This window comes from Ranitomeya variabilis, chromosome 2 (assembly GCF_051348905.1).
Source record: "Ranitomeya variabilis isolate aRanVar5 chromosome 2, aRanVar5.hap1, whole genome shotgun sequence".
NCBI classification, from domain to species: Eukaryota; Metazoa; Chordata; class Amphibia; order Anura; family Dendrobatidae; genus Ranitomeya; species Ranitomeya variabilis.
Window position 1 is genome coordinate 703,928,230 of NC_135233.1, and position 12,254 is coordinate 703,940,483.

A 12,254-nucleotide genomic window follows, 5' to 3' on the forward strand; every position below is an offset into this window, starting at 1 on the left:
CAGGGCAGGCAGCACGGGTTCACTATACTAAGCTCGAGTCAAAAATGGAGAAGTCGAAGTGAGCGGATAAACAGGCCGGGTTGATAAAAAGAGACAGAATATGGTGATATGCATAAACAGATGCTAGTAAGCTAGGAACCAATGTTTGGGCAAGGGCTGATGGGTTGAGCTGCCTAATATAAACCCTGCTGGCATGGAATAGGTAAGGGAACCTAATCTGTTCAGGACACATGTAACACTGGTGGGTGTGGACCCACTACGCCATGTCCGGGTTTAACCTGGAGGGGCATAAATCAAGGACTACTTGGTTTTTGCTAGAACCTCTAATGGTGAGATTAGGCTTCGCCACAGGTAATCGCCAGGTACTACTCCAGGGAAGTCCCTGGGACTGCAGTAGATGGCCAGAGGGCGCAGGAGGGCAAACACATGACATGGTCAGACGATCCAAGGTAGGGGCAGGCAGCACAGAATCAATAAACATAGCTGACGTCAAGAATGGAGAGGTCAGGCAGGACGCGTAAACAAGCAGGGTCATTAACAGGAAGCTGAATACTGGAGAATACATGCACATGTACTAATTTAGCAGGAACCACATTTGAGCATTGAATGATGAGTGGAGCTGCTTAAAATTAAAGATGAGCAAATATTTGGTTCGGATTATAATCGCCGTATTTGCAATATTCGCTTAACATAGCGAACATAACACCATTGGAGTCAATGGGAGAACAGATGAGCAAATATGTTTGGAAATGATCATCAAACATAAAATCGGCATGAATATGGTACAAATAGGGCACCAATATGACACATTCAGATTCAGCTATTGTTTTCTGAACATATTTGCTTATCTCTACTTAAAATAGACCCTCCTGACAAGAGGTAGGCTGGGTAAACAAATCTTTGCATGACACAGCAGGGTTAAATTTCTGCAGAGACCAGCCATGACCCACTAAGGCCAGATGGATTCCACAAGCAACAGCAGCAACACAAAGGAGCACAGGAAGAAACCAATTCAGCGACATGGCCTGTCATGAGTATAAACTGCTCAGTGAGTGGGGCGGTGCTAATGGTACATACTAGTTGCTATTATGACAACACAGCAGTCTTAAATTCCTGCAGTAACCAGCAATGATCCCCTGAAGCCAAATGGAAACAACATGCAGAGGCAGCAGTGCTGAGGAGTGCTGCAAGAGGCAAACTCAGCGAGACAGTCTGATATGGGGAGGAGCCATGCGGTGACCATGGTGAGTAGGGTGGCGCTGAGGAGGCTTGCAAGTTAAAGGTAACCTGTCACCCCGTTTTTTGAAGATGAGCTAAAAATAGCGTTAAATAGGGGCAGAGCTGGGCGTTACATTAGTGTCTTTTGTGTGCCTTTATTACCCACCTATGCTGCTGAAATACCTTTGTAAAGTCGCCGTTTTCTGCTGTCACTCATGCTGGTCTGGTCCTATGGGCGTGGTGACAGCGCTGTTTCTCCCCCAGAATCCTGCTCATCATTCCATTGGTGGCTGTTGTGAACTCTGTTTCCGGGCTCCCTCCTGTGGTCATGAGTGGTACTGTGTGAGTTCTCTCTTTGGGCTCCTCCTGGTGGCTCTTTTTGTTATTTTGCAGGTTTCTGGCAGGATCAGCTGTCTCGTCATCTGCTAGTTAGGTTTCCTATTTAATCCACCTGGTCCTTCATTCCTTGCCTGTTGCCGTTGTATTCAGTGCTATTCTGATTGCTCCTGTCTACATCCGTTATCAGTCTCTCCAAGAGAAGCTAAGTTCTGTTTGCTTATTTTTGCTCATCTGTGTTCAAGATGTTTCCTAGTATATGATGAGTTTTTGTCCAGCTTGCTAATATGTGATTTCCCTGCTTGCTGGTGCTCTGGGGTGCTGAGTTGCTCCCCCCACCATCGTTAGTTGGTGTGGGGGTTCTCGCATTCTCTGCGTGGATATTTTTGCATAGGGTTTTTTACTGACCGCACAGATCCCTTGCTATTTTCTGCTATCTAGCGTTAGCGGGCCTCATTTGCTTAACCTGTTTCATCTCTGCGTTTGTCTTTTCCTCTTAAACTCACCGTTATTATTTGTGGGGGGCTTCTATATCTCTGGGGGATTTCTCTGAGGCAAGTGAGGTCTTTACTTTCTCTTTAGGGGTAGTCAGTTTCTCAGGCCGTGAAGAGACGTCTAGGATTTCAGGAAACGTTCCACGGCTGCCTATAGTGTGTGCGGTTAGGATCAGGTTTGCGGTTAGTCCAGTTACCACATCCCCAGAGCTCGTCCTATTATTTTCTACTTAGCTGGTTAGATTTGTGATCCTTAGCCACTAGGATCATAACAGGTGGCGTAGTGGTGTGCGCATGTCCAACAGAGAATATCCACTGCCCAGGAGATGAAAAAGAGCGCGATCTGCGCTATTCAGCCGTTTACCGGTGGGCGCGGCCATCTTTCTGCGGCCGCGCGTGCGCAGATGGAGCGCTCTGCTGCCCGGGGCTTCAGGAAAATGGCCGCCGCGATCTCCATCTGCGCACGCGCGGAATCCCGCGGCCATTTTCCTGAAGCCCCAGGTAGCAGAGCGCTCCATCTGCACACGCGCGGCCACAGGAAAGATGGCCGCGTTCACCGGTAAATGGCTGAATAGTGCAGATCGCGCTCTTTTTCATCTCCTGGGCAGTGGATATTCTCTGTTGGACATGCGCACACCACTACGCCACCAACGGAATAATGAGCCTGATCTGGGGGAGAAACAGCGCTGTCACCACGCCCATAGGACTAGACCAGCGTGAGTGACAGCAGAAAACGGCGACTTTACAAAGGTATTTCAGCAGCATAGGTGGGTAATAAAGGCACACAAAAGACACTAATGTAACGCCCAGCTCTGCCCCTATTTAACGCTATTTTTAGCTCATCTTCAAAAAACGGGGTGACAGGTTCCCTTTAAATTGAAAGGGAACCGTTCATGTAAAAAAATGCTATTAACCTGGAGATATCGGGTTAATTTGCAGGTTAATAGCGTTCTGACACTGTGCGGCCGCTGAGAGCTTTGTGACTGAAAGACCAATCCTATAAAGCTATAAGCATGTTCTAACAAGAGCATTTAGTGAGACGCAGACAGGTTTCATGCACTTTAGTACACAAGTATTGCAATGCATGAAATCAATGACCAAAGTAAAAAACGTACATGTCCACAGTGTTCTAAGTGAAAAAGTAAAAACAAAAAATGATATAAAATATGTAATATAGTGAAAAAAAACTAAATGCATACTCGCATCATGAAAACCCACGTTTTCCCACTAACAAAGCATTTGCGTTAAAAAATATAACTAAATTACCGTACATACAGCACAGACCAAAAGTTTGGACACACCTTCTCATTTAAAGATTTTTCTGTATTTTCATGACTATGAAAATTGTACATTCACACTGAAGGCATCAAAACTATGAATTAACACATGTGGAATTATATACTTAACAAAAAAGTGTGAAACAACTGAAATTATGTCTTATATTTTAGGTTCTTCAAAGTAGCCACCTTTTGCTTTGATGACTGCTTTGCACACTCTTGGCATTCTCTTGATGAGCTACAAGAGGTAGTCACTGGGAAAGGTCTTCCAACAATCTTGAAGGAGTTCCCAGAGATGCTTAGCACTTGTTGGCCCTTTTTGTCTTCACTCTGTGGTCCAGCTCACCCCAAACCATCTCGATTGGGTTCAGGTCTGGTGACTGTGGAGGCCAGGTCATCTGGCGTAGCACCCCATCACTCTTCTTCTTGGTCAAATAGCCCTTAGGCTACGTTCACATTTGCGTTGTGCGCCGCAGCGTCGGCGCCGCAGCGCACAACGCAAACAAAAACGCAGCAAAACGCAGGCACAACGCTGCGTTTTGCGCCGCATGCGTCGTTTTTTTCATTGAATTTGGACGCAGCAAAAATGCAACTTGCTGCGTCCTCTGCGACCCGACGCGGGCGCCGCAGCGACGCATGCGGCGCAAAACGCAAGTGCGCCGCATGTCCATGCGCCCCCATGTTAAATATAGGGGCGCATGACGCATGCGGCGCCGCTGCGGCGCCCGACGCTGCGGCGCTGGCCGCAAATGTGAACGTAGCCTTACACAGCCTGGAGGTGTGTTTGTGGTCATTGTCCTCTTGAAAAATAAATGATGGTCCAACTAAACGCAAACCGGATGGAATGGCATGCCGCTGCAAGATGCTGTGGTAGTCATGCTGATTCAGTATGCCTTCAATTTTGAATAAATCCCCAACAGTGTCACCAGCAAAGCACCCCCACACCATCACACCTCCTCCTCCATGCCTCACGGTGGGAACCAGGCATGTAGAGTCCATCCGTTCACCTTTTCTGCGTCGCACAAAGACACGGTGGTTGCAACCAAAGATCTCACATTTGGACTCATCAGACCAAAGCACAAATTTCCACTGGTCTAATGACCATTCGTTGTGTTCTTTAACCCAAACAAGTCTCTTCTGCTTGTTGCCTGTCCTTAGCAGTGGTTTCCTAGCAGCTATTTTACAATGAAGGCCTGCTGCACAAAGTCTCCTCTTGACAGTTGTTGTAGAGATGTGTCTGCTGCTAGAACTCTGTGTGGCATTGACCTGGTCTCTAATCTGAGCTGCTGTTAACCTGTGATTTCTGAGGCTGGTGACTCGGATAAACTTATCCTCAGAAGCAGAGGTGACACTTGGTCTTCCTTTCCTGGGGCGGTCCTCATGTGAGCCAGTTTCTTTGTAGCGCTTGATGGTTTTTGCCACTGCACTTGGGGACACTTTCAAAGTTTTCCCAATTTTTCGGACTGACTGACCTTCATTTCTTAAAGTAATGACGGCCACTCGTTTTTCTTTACTTAGCTGCTTTTTTCTTGTCATAATACAAATTCTAACAGTCTATTCAGTAGGACTATCAGCTGTGTATCCACCAGACTTCTGCACAACACAACTGATGGTCCCAACCCCATTTATAAGGCAAGAAATCCCACTTATTAAACCTGACAGGGCACACCTGTGAATTGAAAACCATTCCCGGTGACTACCTCTTGAAGATCATCAAGAGAATGCCAAGAGTGTGCAAAGCAGTCATCAAAGCAAAAGGTGGCTACTTTGAAGAACCTAGAATATAAGACATAATTTCAGTTGTTTCACACTTTTTTGTTAAGTATATAATTCCACATGTGTTAATTCATAGTTTTGATGCCTTCAGTGTGAATGTACAATTTTCATAGTCATGAAAATACAGAAAAATCTTTAAATGAGAAGGTGTGTCCAAACTTTTGGTCTGTACTGTATGTAGTAAGCTCAATTCTATTCCTTTATCTGGGCATTCAGTTCAGTTCCCATATCTATGTAGTAAGCTGTTTTATTCCTGCATCTTTGTAAAAAGCTTGGCTGCATTCCCATATCTATGTAGTAAGCTTGCTTCTGTTCCTGCATCTATGTTGTAAGCTTGGTTCTGTTCCTGTATAAATGTAGAAAGGTGGGTTCTGTTCTCATATTTGTTGCAAGCTCGATTCTGTTCCCATATTTTTACAGTAAACTCACTTCAGTTCCCTCATCTTTGTAGTAAACTTGGTTTAGTTCCCTTACCTGTATAGTAAGTTTGGTTCTGTTATCATATCTATGTAATAAGTTTGGTTCTGTTCCTATGTCTATATAGTAAGCTTGATTCTGTTCCCGTATTTATGTTGTAAACTTGGTTCTGTTTCAGTACAAATGCATTTAGCTTGGCTCTGTACCAGTTTCAATGAGGTAAGTTCTGTTCTGTGCAGTAAGTTCTGTTCATCTGTTCAGTTCCCATTTCTATGTTGTAAGCTCAGTTCTGCTCCTTTATCTATGTAGTAAACTCGGGTCAGTTCACTTATCCATATAATAAGCTCAGTTCTGTTCCTGTATTTATGCAGTAACCTCGGTTTTGTTCCTGTATCTATGTAGAAAATTCTGTTTTTCTCCTATAGTAAGCTCTGTTTTGTTTTCTATGAAGTAAGCTTGGTTCTTTTTCTGGATCTATGTAGTAAGCTTGGTTCTGATACCAAATCCATGTAGTAAATTTTGTTCTGTTCCTTGATCTTTGTAGTAAGCTCAGTTATGTTCTTGTAACTATGTGATAAGCTTGGTTCGGTACCTGACTTTATATAGTAGGCATCGTTTTGCAATCAGATCTATGTAGTAAGCTCTGTTCTGTTACCATATCTATATAATAAACTCGGTTCAGTTCTCCTGTCTATGTAGTAAACTCGATTCAGTTCATGTATTTATGTAATACATTTGGTTCAGTTTCTATCTATGCAGTTAGCGCTGCTTTGTTCTCTTGCTTATATAGTGTGTTATACAGCATAAAAATATAAAATTGTTTAACCTTAAAGCTGTAAATCAAATAACAGCAAAAATGCCAGAATTGCCTCTTTCGGTTGCTGCAGCTCCCCCAAAAAATGTAATTAAAAGTAAACAACACAAACAAAAAGAAACAAGTCTTCCCTCAGCTCCAATCATGAAAAAATGAGAAAGTTTCAATTCTCCGAAAATGGCGATGCAAAATAATATGCTATGGTGGCAAGAGATTAAACATATTTTGGATATTATAGTATTACTAGATTGTGGCCCGATTCTAACGCATCGGGTATTCTAGAATATGCATGTTCCCCTAGTATATGGACAATGATGATTCCAGAATTCGCGGCAGACTGTGCCCGTCGCTGATTGGTCGAGGCAACCTTTATGACATCATCGTCGCCATGGCAACCATTATGACATCTACGTCGATACTGTGCCCGTCGCTGATCGCTGATTGGTCGAGGCCTGGCGGCCTCGACCGATCAGAGACGCGGGATTTCCATTATGACATCTACGTCGACTCTTTGCCCGTCGCTGATTGGTCGAGGCCCTGGCGGCCTTGACCAATCAGAGACGCGGGATTTCCAGGACAGACAGACAGACAGAAAAACCCTTAGACAATTATATATATAGATTATTTTTGCCATGTTTACAACCTTTTTGTGGAAATTAGCTAAGATCAAACAGCAGTGTTCCTCAACTTCAGTCTTCAAGACTAAGTCACCAACCAATCAAGTTTTCAGGATTTCCTTATTATTGCCCAAGTGATATGTGCAATACTAAGGAAATCCTGAAAACATGTCCTGTGGGTGTCTCTTGAGAACCTTACTTGGGGAACACTGTCTTAGAGGATATCAATTTACTGGAAGTACAAATAACCTATGTGTTATCATTGTCTCACAAATCAATATATGCACAAATACTTAAAGGGATTCTCCAAGAATGTAGTAAAAGGGCCCCATCATGTGATTCAAACAGCAGACTATTAAAGTCACGTGTTAGGATGGGCTGCAGTCTGATGAAACACTGCTCACGAGACCTGGGTCTCAACTGACAAATGATCTGTATTGTAAACACACATTCTCCTGGAGAAGGGCTCTTAAAGGAGAAGAAATAAATCTTTCCCTTGGCTGGCTGCATATGCATGGAGAATTAACTTTGCAGAAAAATGTTTTTTGTTCAGTTTGCCAAGAAAAAGATTCATTTTTTCTGCGTAGAAAACAGTTTCTCTGTCATTGAGACATGCGTCTCAGGAGCTGTGTTTCTTCAGACTGTAGCCTGCCCTGACACATTACTAGACAATGCTGCCATTTGAATTATGTGGCAAGGGCCATTTTATTACATTATCGGAAAACCCTATTAATGCCAAGAACTGACAATGTCATACAAATTGACAAAAAAATGCAGCATGCATGGTTTGTTCTGTATGAGTCATGTAGAGATAATATGTGTATGTATGATTTCAGAATATTGGATAATAATGGTGTGGCCTGTTTAAGTGACCTTACTTTGTTTGCATTATAAGCCTGACCCTTGCAATGATTTTGCATGCAGATGTATAAATCTTTGCAGGTTGCTCTTCACAAATGACTGTCCATGTAAATATACATTGCATTGTTTGTTGCTAGTTGTGGACCAGAATTTCCATTCGACTATGTAAATAACTAGCATAACATCCTTCAAAAAACAAACTGACACCGGCTCAAACAGTGGTGACAACAGTCAAAATATTATGCAAATACAATGTAAAACATTATGGTTGGAGATGGAAGTCTGAGAATAAATATTGCAGTTTGCGTTCAAATTCTGCGTTCACAAGGCGGCCACTTCTGAAGAACCTAGTTGCTAAGGAATTAATTTTCAAAACTGAAGATCAAATGATTTTCTATCACGTTTGATAGTCTTCATTCTGTATGTCTCGGTATGTTGGAAAACACTGCTCCTTTCAAATGAAATATATTCATGCAATCAGAGAGAGAAAAGCCAGACATATTCATCCTGATTCCTGACACATTTTTCGACAAATAGTGAAATCTCAGTTGTTGACTACTGTACAGAAAGATTTGTTCAAATGAAATTATATATTTACTGTATTTTCCTGAGCCATTGTTTATATGCTTCAACTAAGCTGGCAATCATTTCTGTTTACCTCATCAAGGTATAAAGGTTTTAGTAGACTGAGCCTTAATAAAGCTGTGCAGATCATTAGCTATTGAACTTTGACTTAGATTCATTAATAAAAATTTAATTATCAGATGGCTTCCAAAGCTTATGACCATCATGCTTTTTCTTTTTGAATTTCTTGTAAATTATATTGGTTATTTATATGTTAAAATCCTGTTAAGACACATAGATTGTTTACTAACCCACTTCTCTGGACCCCCCTTCAAAGAGTCATTCCTGCTTTGGGCTACCTAGTCCATCATGGGAGGCTATTCTCGTTTATTTGGCTAGTTTGTATTATAACTAAACAAAATGTCTAGTGGAAATGGCTATTCATGGGTTGTGCCAGGAGCTAGAATTGCAGTGATCAGCTCATTTGGCTAGTTTGTATTATAACTAAACAAAATGTCTAGTGGAAATGGCTATTCATGGGTTGTGCCAGGAGCTAGAATTGCAGTGATCAGCTCATTTGGCTAGTTTGTATTATAACTAAACAAAATGTCTAGTGGAAATGGCTATTCATGGGTTGTGCCAGGAGCTAGAATTGCAGTGATCAGCTCATAGCTGGGAAAACTGTCTCTAGTAAAGGGGTCCCCTTAACGATAACTGTCACAGTTGCAATGTACTTGGAATCTTTGCAGCTTTTAATAGAGCTTCCACAGACAAGCTTAGCGCAGGCCACTCTATTTACCAGATCCTAGAGGTTGCCTTTGCCTTCACCTTTCAACCCATGCACAGAGATCTGGACATACACAGAGACCACTGGGCCGGGAAATCAGAGTCAGCTGTTGACCGATGTGGCAGCAAGAAGGATTGTCACGCAGTGTCGATACCAAGAGGTTACGTCCGGGACAAAATTGGAAAGAAAATTGGTGGTGAAAATGCCAGCAGAGGTAAAAAAAAAAAAAAAAAAAAGGATATAGATGCATCTCACAAAATTAGAATATCATCAAAAAATTAATTTATTTCAGTTCTTCAATACAAAAAGTGAAACTCTATATAATGTGAGTCATTACAAACAGAGTGATCTATTTCAAGTGCTTATTTCTGTTAATGTGGATGATTATGGCTTACAGCCAATAAAAACCCAAAAGTCATTATCTCAGTAAATTAGAAAACTTTATAACACCAGCTTGAAAAAATGATTTTAAAATCCAAAATGTTGGCCTACTGAAATGTAAGTTCAGCAAATGCACTCAATACTTGGTCAGGGCTCCTTTGGCATCAATTACTGCATCAATGCGGCGTGGCATGGAGACGATCAGCCTGTGGCACTGCCGAGGTGTTATGGAAACCCAGGTTGCTTTGATAGCAGCATTCTGCTCTTCCCCATTGTGGGGTCTGGTGTCTCTCATCTTCCTCTATACAATACCCCATAGATTCTCTATGGGGTTAAGGTCAGGTGAGTTTGCTGGCCAATCAATCACAGAGAAACTGTTGTTTTTAAACCAGGTATTGGTAATTTTGGTAGTGTGGACAGGTGCCAAGTCCAGCTGGAGAATGAAATTTCCATCTCCAAAAAGCTTGTCTGCAGAGGGAAGCATGAAGTGCTCTAAAATTTCCTGCACTGACTTTGGTCTTGATAAAACACAGTGGACCTATACCAGCAGATGACATGGCTCCCCAAACCATTACTGATTGTGGAAACTTCACACTAGACCTCAAGCAGCTTGGATTATCTGTCTCTCCACTCTTCTTCCAGACTCTGGGACTTTGATTTCCAAGGTCTAGTGTGAAGTATCCAAAATCAATGATGGTTTGGGGAGCCATGTCATCTGCTGGTGTAGGTCCACTGTGTTTTATCAAGACCAAAGCAGTCTACCAGGAAATTTTAGAGCACTTCATGCTTCCCTCTGCCTACAAGCTTTTAGGAGATGGAAATTTTATGTTTTCTGGATGATATTTTGGTCACTTTTGAATGTTGGTTGTGCTTTCACACTCATGGTAGCATGAGACAGACTCTACAACCCATACAAGTGGCTCAGGTAGTGCAGCTCATCCAGGATGGCAAATCAATGCGAGCTGTGGCAAGAAGGTTTGCTGTGTCTGTCAGCGTAGTGTCCAGAGGCTGGAGGCGCTACCAGGAGACAGGCCAGTACACCAGGAGATGTGGAGGGGGCCATAGGAGGGCAACAACCCAACAGCAGGACCGCTACTTCAGCCTTTGAGCAAGCAGGAACAGGAGAAGCACTACCAGAACCCTGCAAAATGACCTCCAGCAGGCCACAAATGTGCATGTGTCCACACAAACGGTTAGAAACCGACTCCATGAGCATGGTCTGAGTGCCCGACGCCCACAGATGGGGGTTGTGCTCACAGCCCAACATCGTGCAGGACACTTGGCATTTGCCACAGAACACCAGGATTGGCAAATTCGACACTAGTGCCCTGTGCTCTTCACAGATGAAAGCAGGTTCACACTGAGCACATGTGACAGACATGATAAAGTCTGGAGACGCCGTGGAGAGCAATCTTCTGCCTGCAACATTGTTCAGCATGACTAATTTGGCAGTGGGTCAGTAATGGTGTGGGGTAGCATCTCTTTGGAGGGCCGCACAGCCCTCCGTGTTTGCCAAAGGTAGCCTGACTGCCATTAGGTACCGAGATGAGATCCTCAGACCCCTTATGAGACCATATGCAGGTGCGGTTGGCCCTGGGTTCTTCCTAATGCAGGACAATGCCAGACCTCATGTGGGTGGAGTGTGTCAGCAGTTCCTGCAAGATGAAGGCATTGAAGCTATGGACTGGCCCGCCCTTTCCCCAGACCTGAATCCGATTGAACACATCTGGGACATCATGTCTCGCACCATCCACCAACGTCACGTTGCACCACAGACTGTCCAGGAGTTGGCGGATGCTTTATTCCAGGTCTGGGAGAAGATCCCTCAGGAGACCATCCACCGCCTCATCAGGAGCATGCCCAGGCATTGTAGGGAGGTCATACGGCATGTGGAGGTCTGTTGTGAATTCCGTTCTGGAGCTCCCTCCTGTGGTTGCTAATGGTATTTTTGTGAGTTCTGCCCTTGGGCTCCCTCTGGTGGTTTCAAGTGAAACTGCTGCTCCTTTAGGTAGCTGTAGCAGCTGCCTCCACTGATCGCCTTGCCTGGGTTTGTTATTTAAACCTGCTCTAGGCTTTAGTTCATGCCAGCTGTCAATGTTCTTGGCTGGATTTGGTTCTCTCCTTGGATTTCTCATATGGCCTGTCCTTGTCAGCAAAAGATAAGTTTTTGCTAGTTTTTGTTTGTCCATTTGTTTGGACTCTATTGCTCTGCAAATATGTCTCTTTTTGTCCAGCTTGTCACTATGTCATATTCAGGCTAGCTGGAAGCTCTGGGAAAGCAGATTTGCCCCTCCACACCGTGAGTCGGTGTGGAGTTCATTTTTGTAAACTCTGCGTGGATTTTGTAGTTTTTAATACTGACCGCACAGTATCCTTTTCTCTCTGTCTATCAAGTTTAGTATTGGCCTCCTTTGTTGAAATCTGATTTCATTTCTGTGTACGTCATTTCCCTCTCCACTCACAGTCAATATTTGTGGGGGGCTGTCTTTCCTTTGGGGGTTTTCTCTGAGGCAAGATAGCTTTCTATTTCCTACTTTAGGGGTAGTTAGCTTTTAGGCTGTGACGAGGTGTCTAGGGAGAGTCAGGAACATCCCACGGCTATTACTAGTGTTGTTGTTAGGATTGGGAACTGCGGTCAGTAGAGATACCACCTCCTCAGAGCTCGTCCCATGTTGCGTTTTAGCCACCAGGTCATATCAGTGTGGCCTCTTA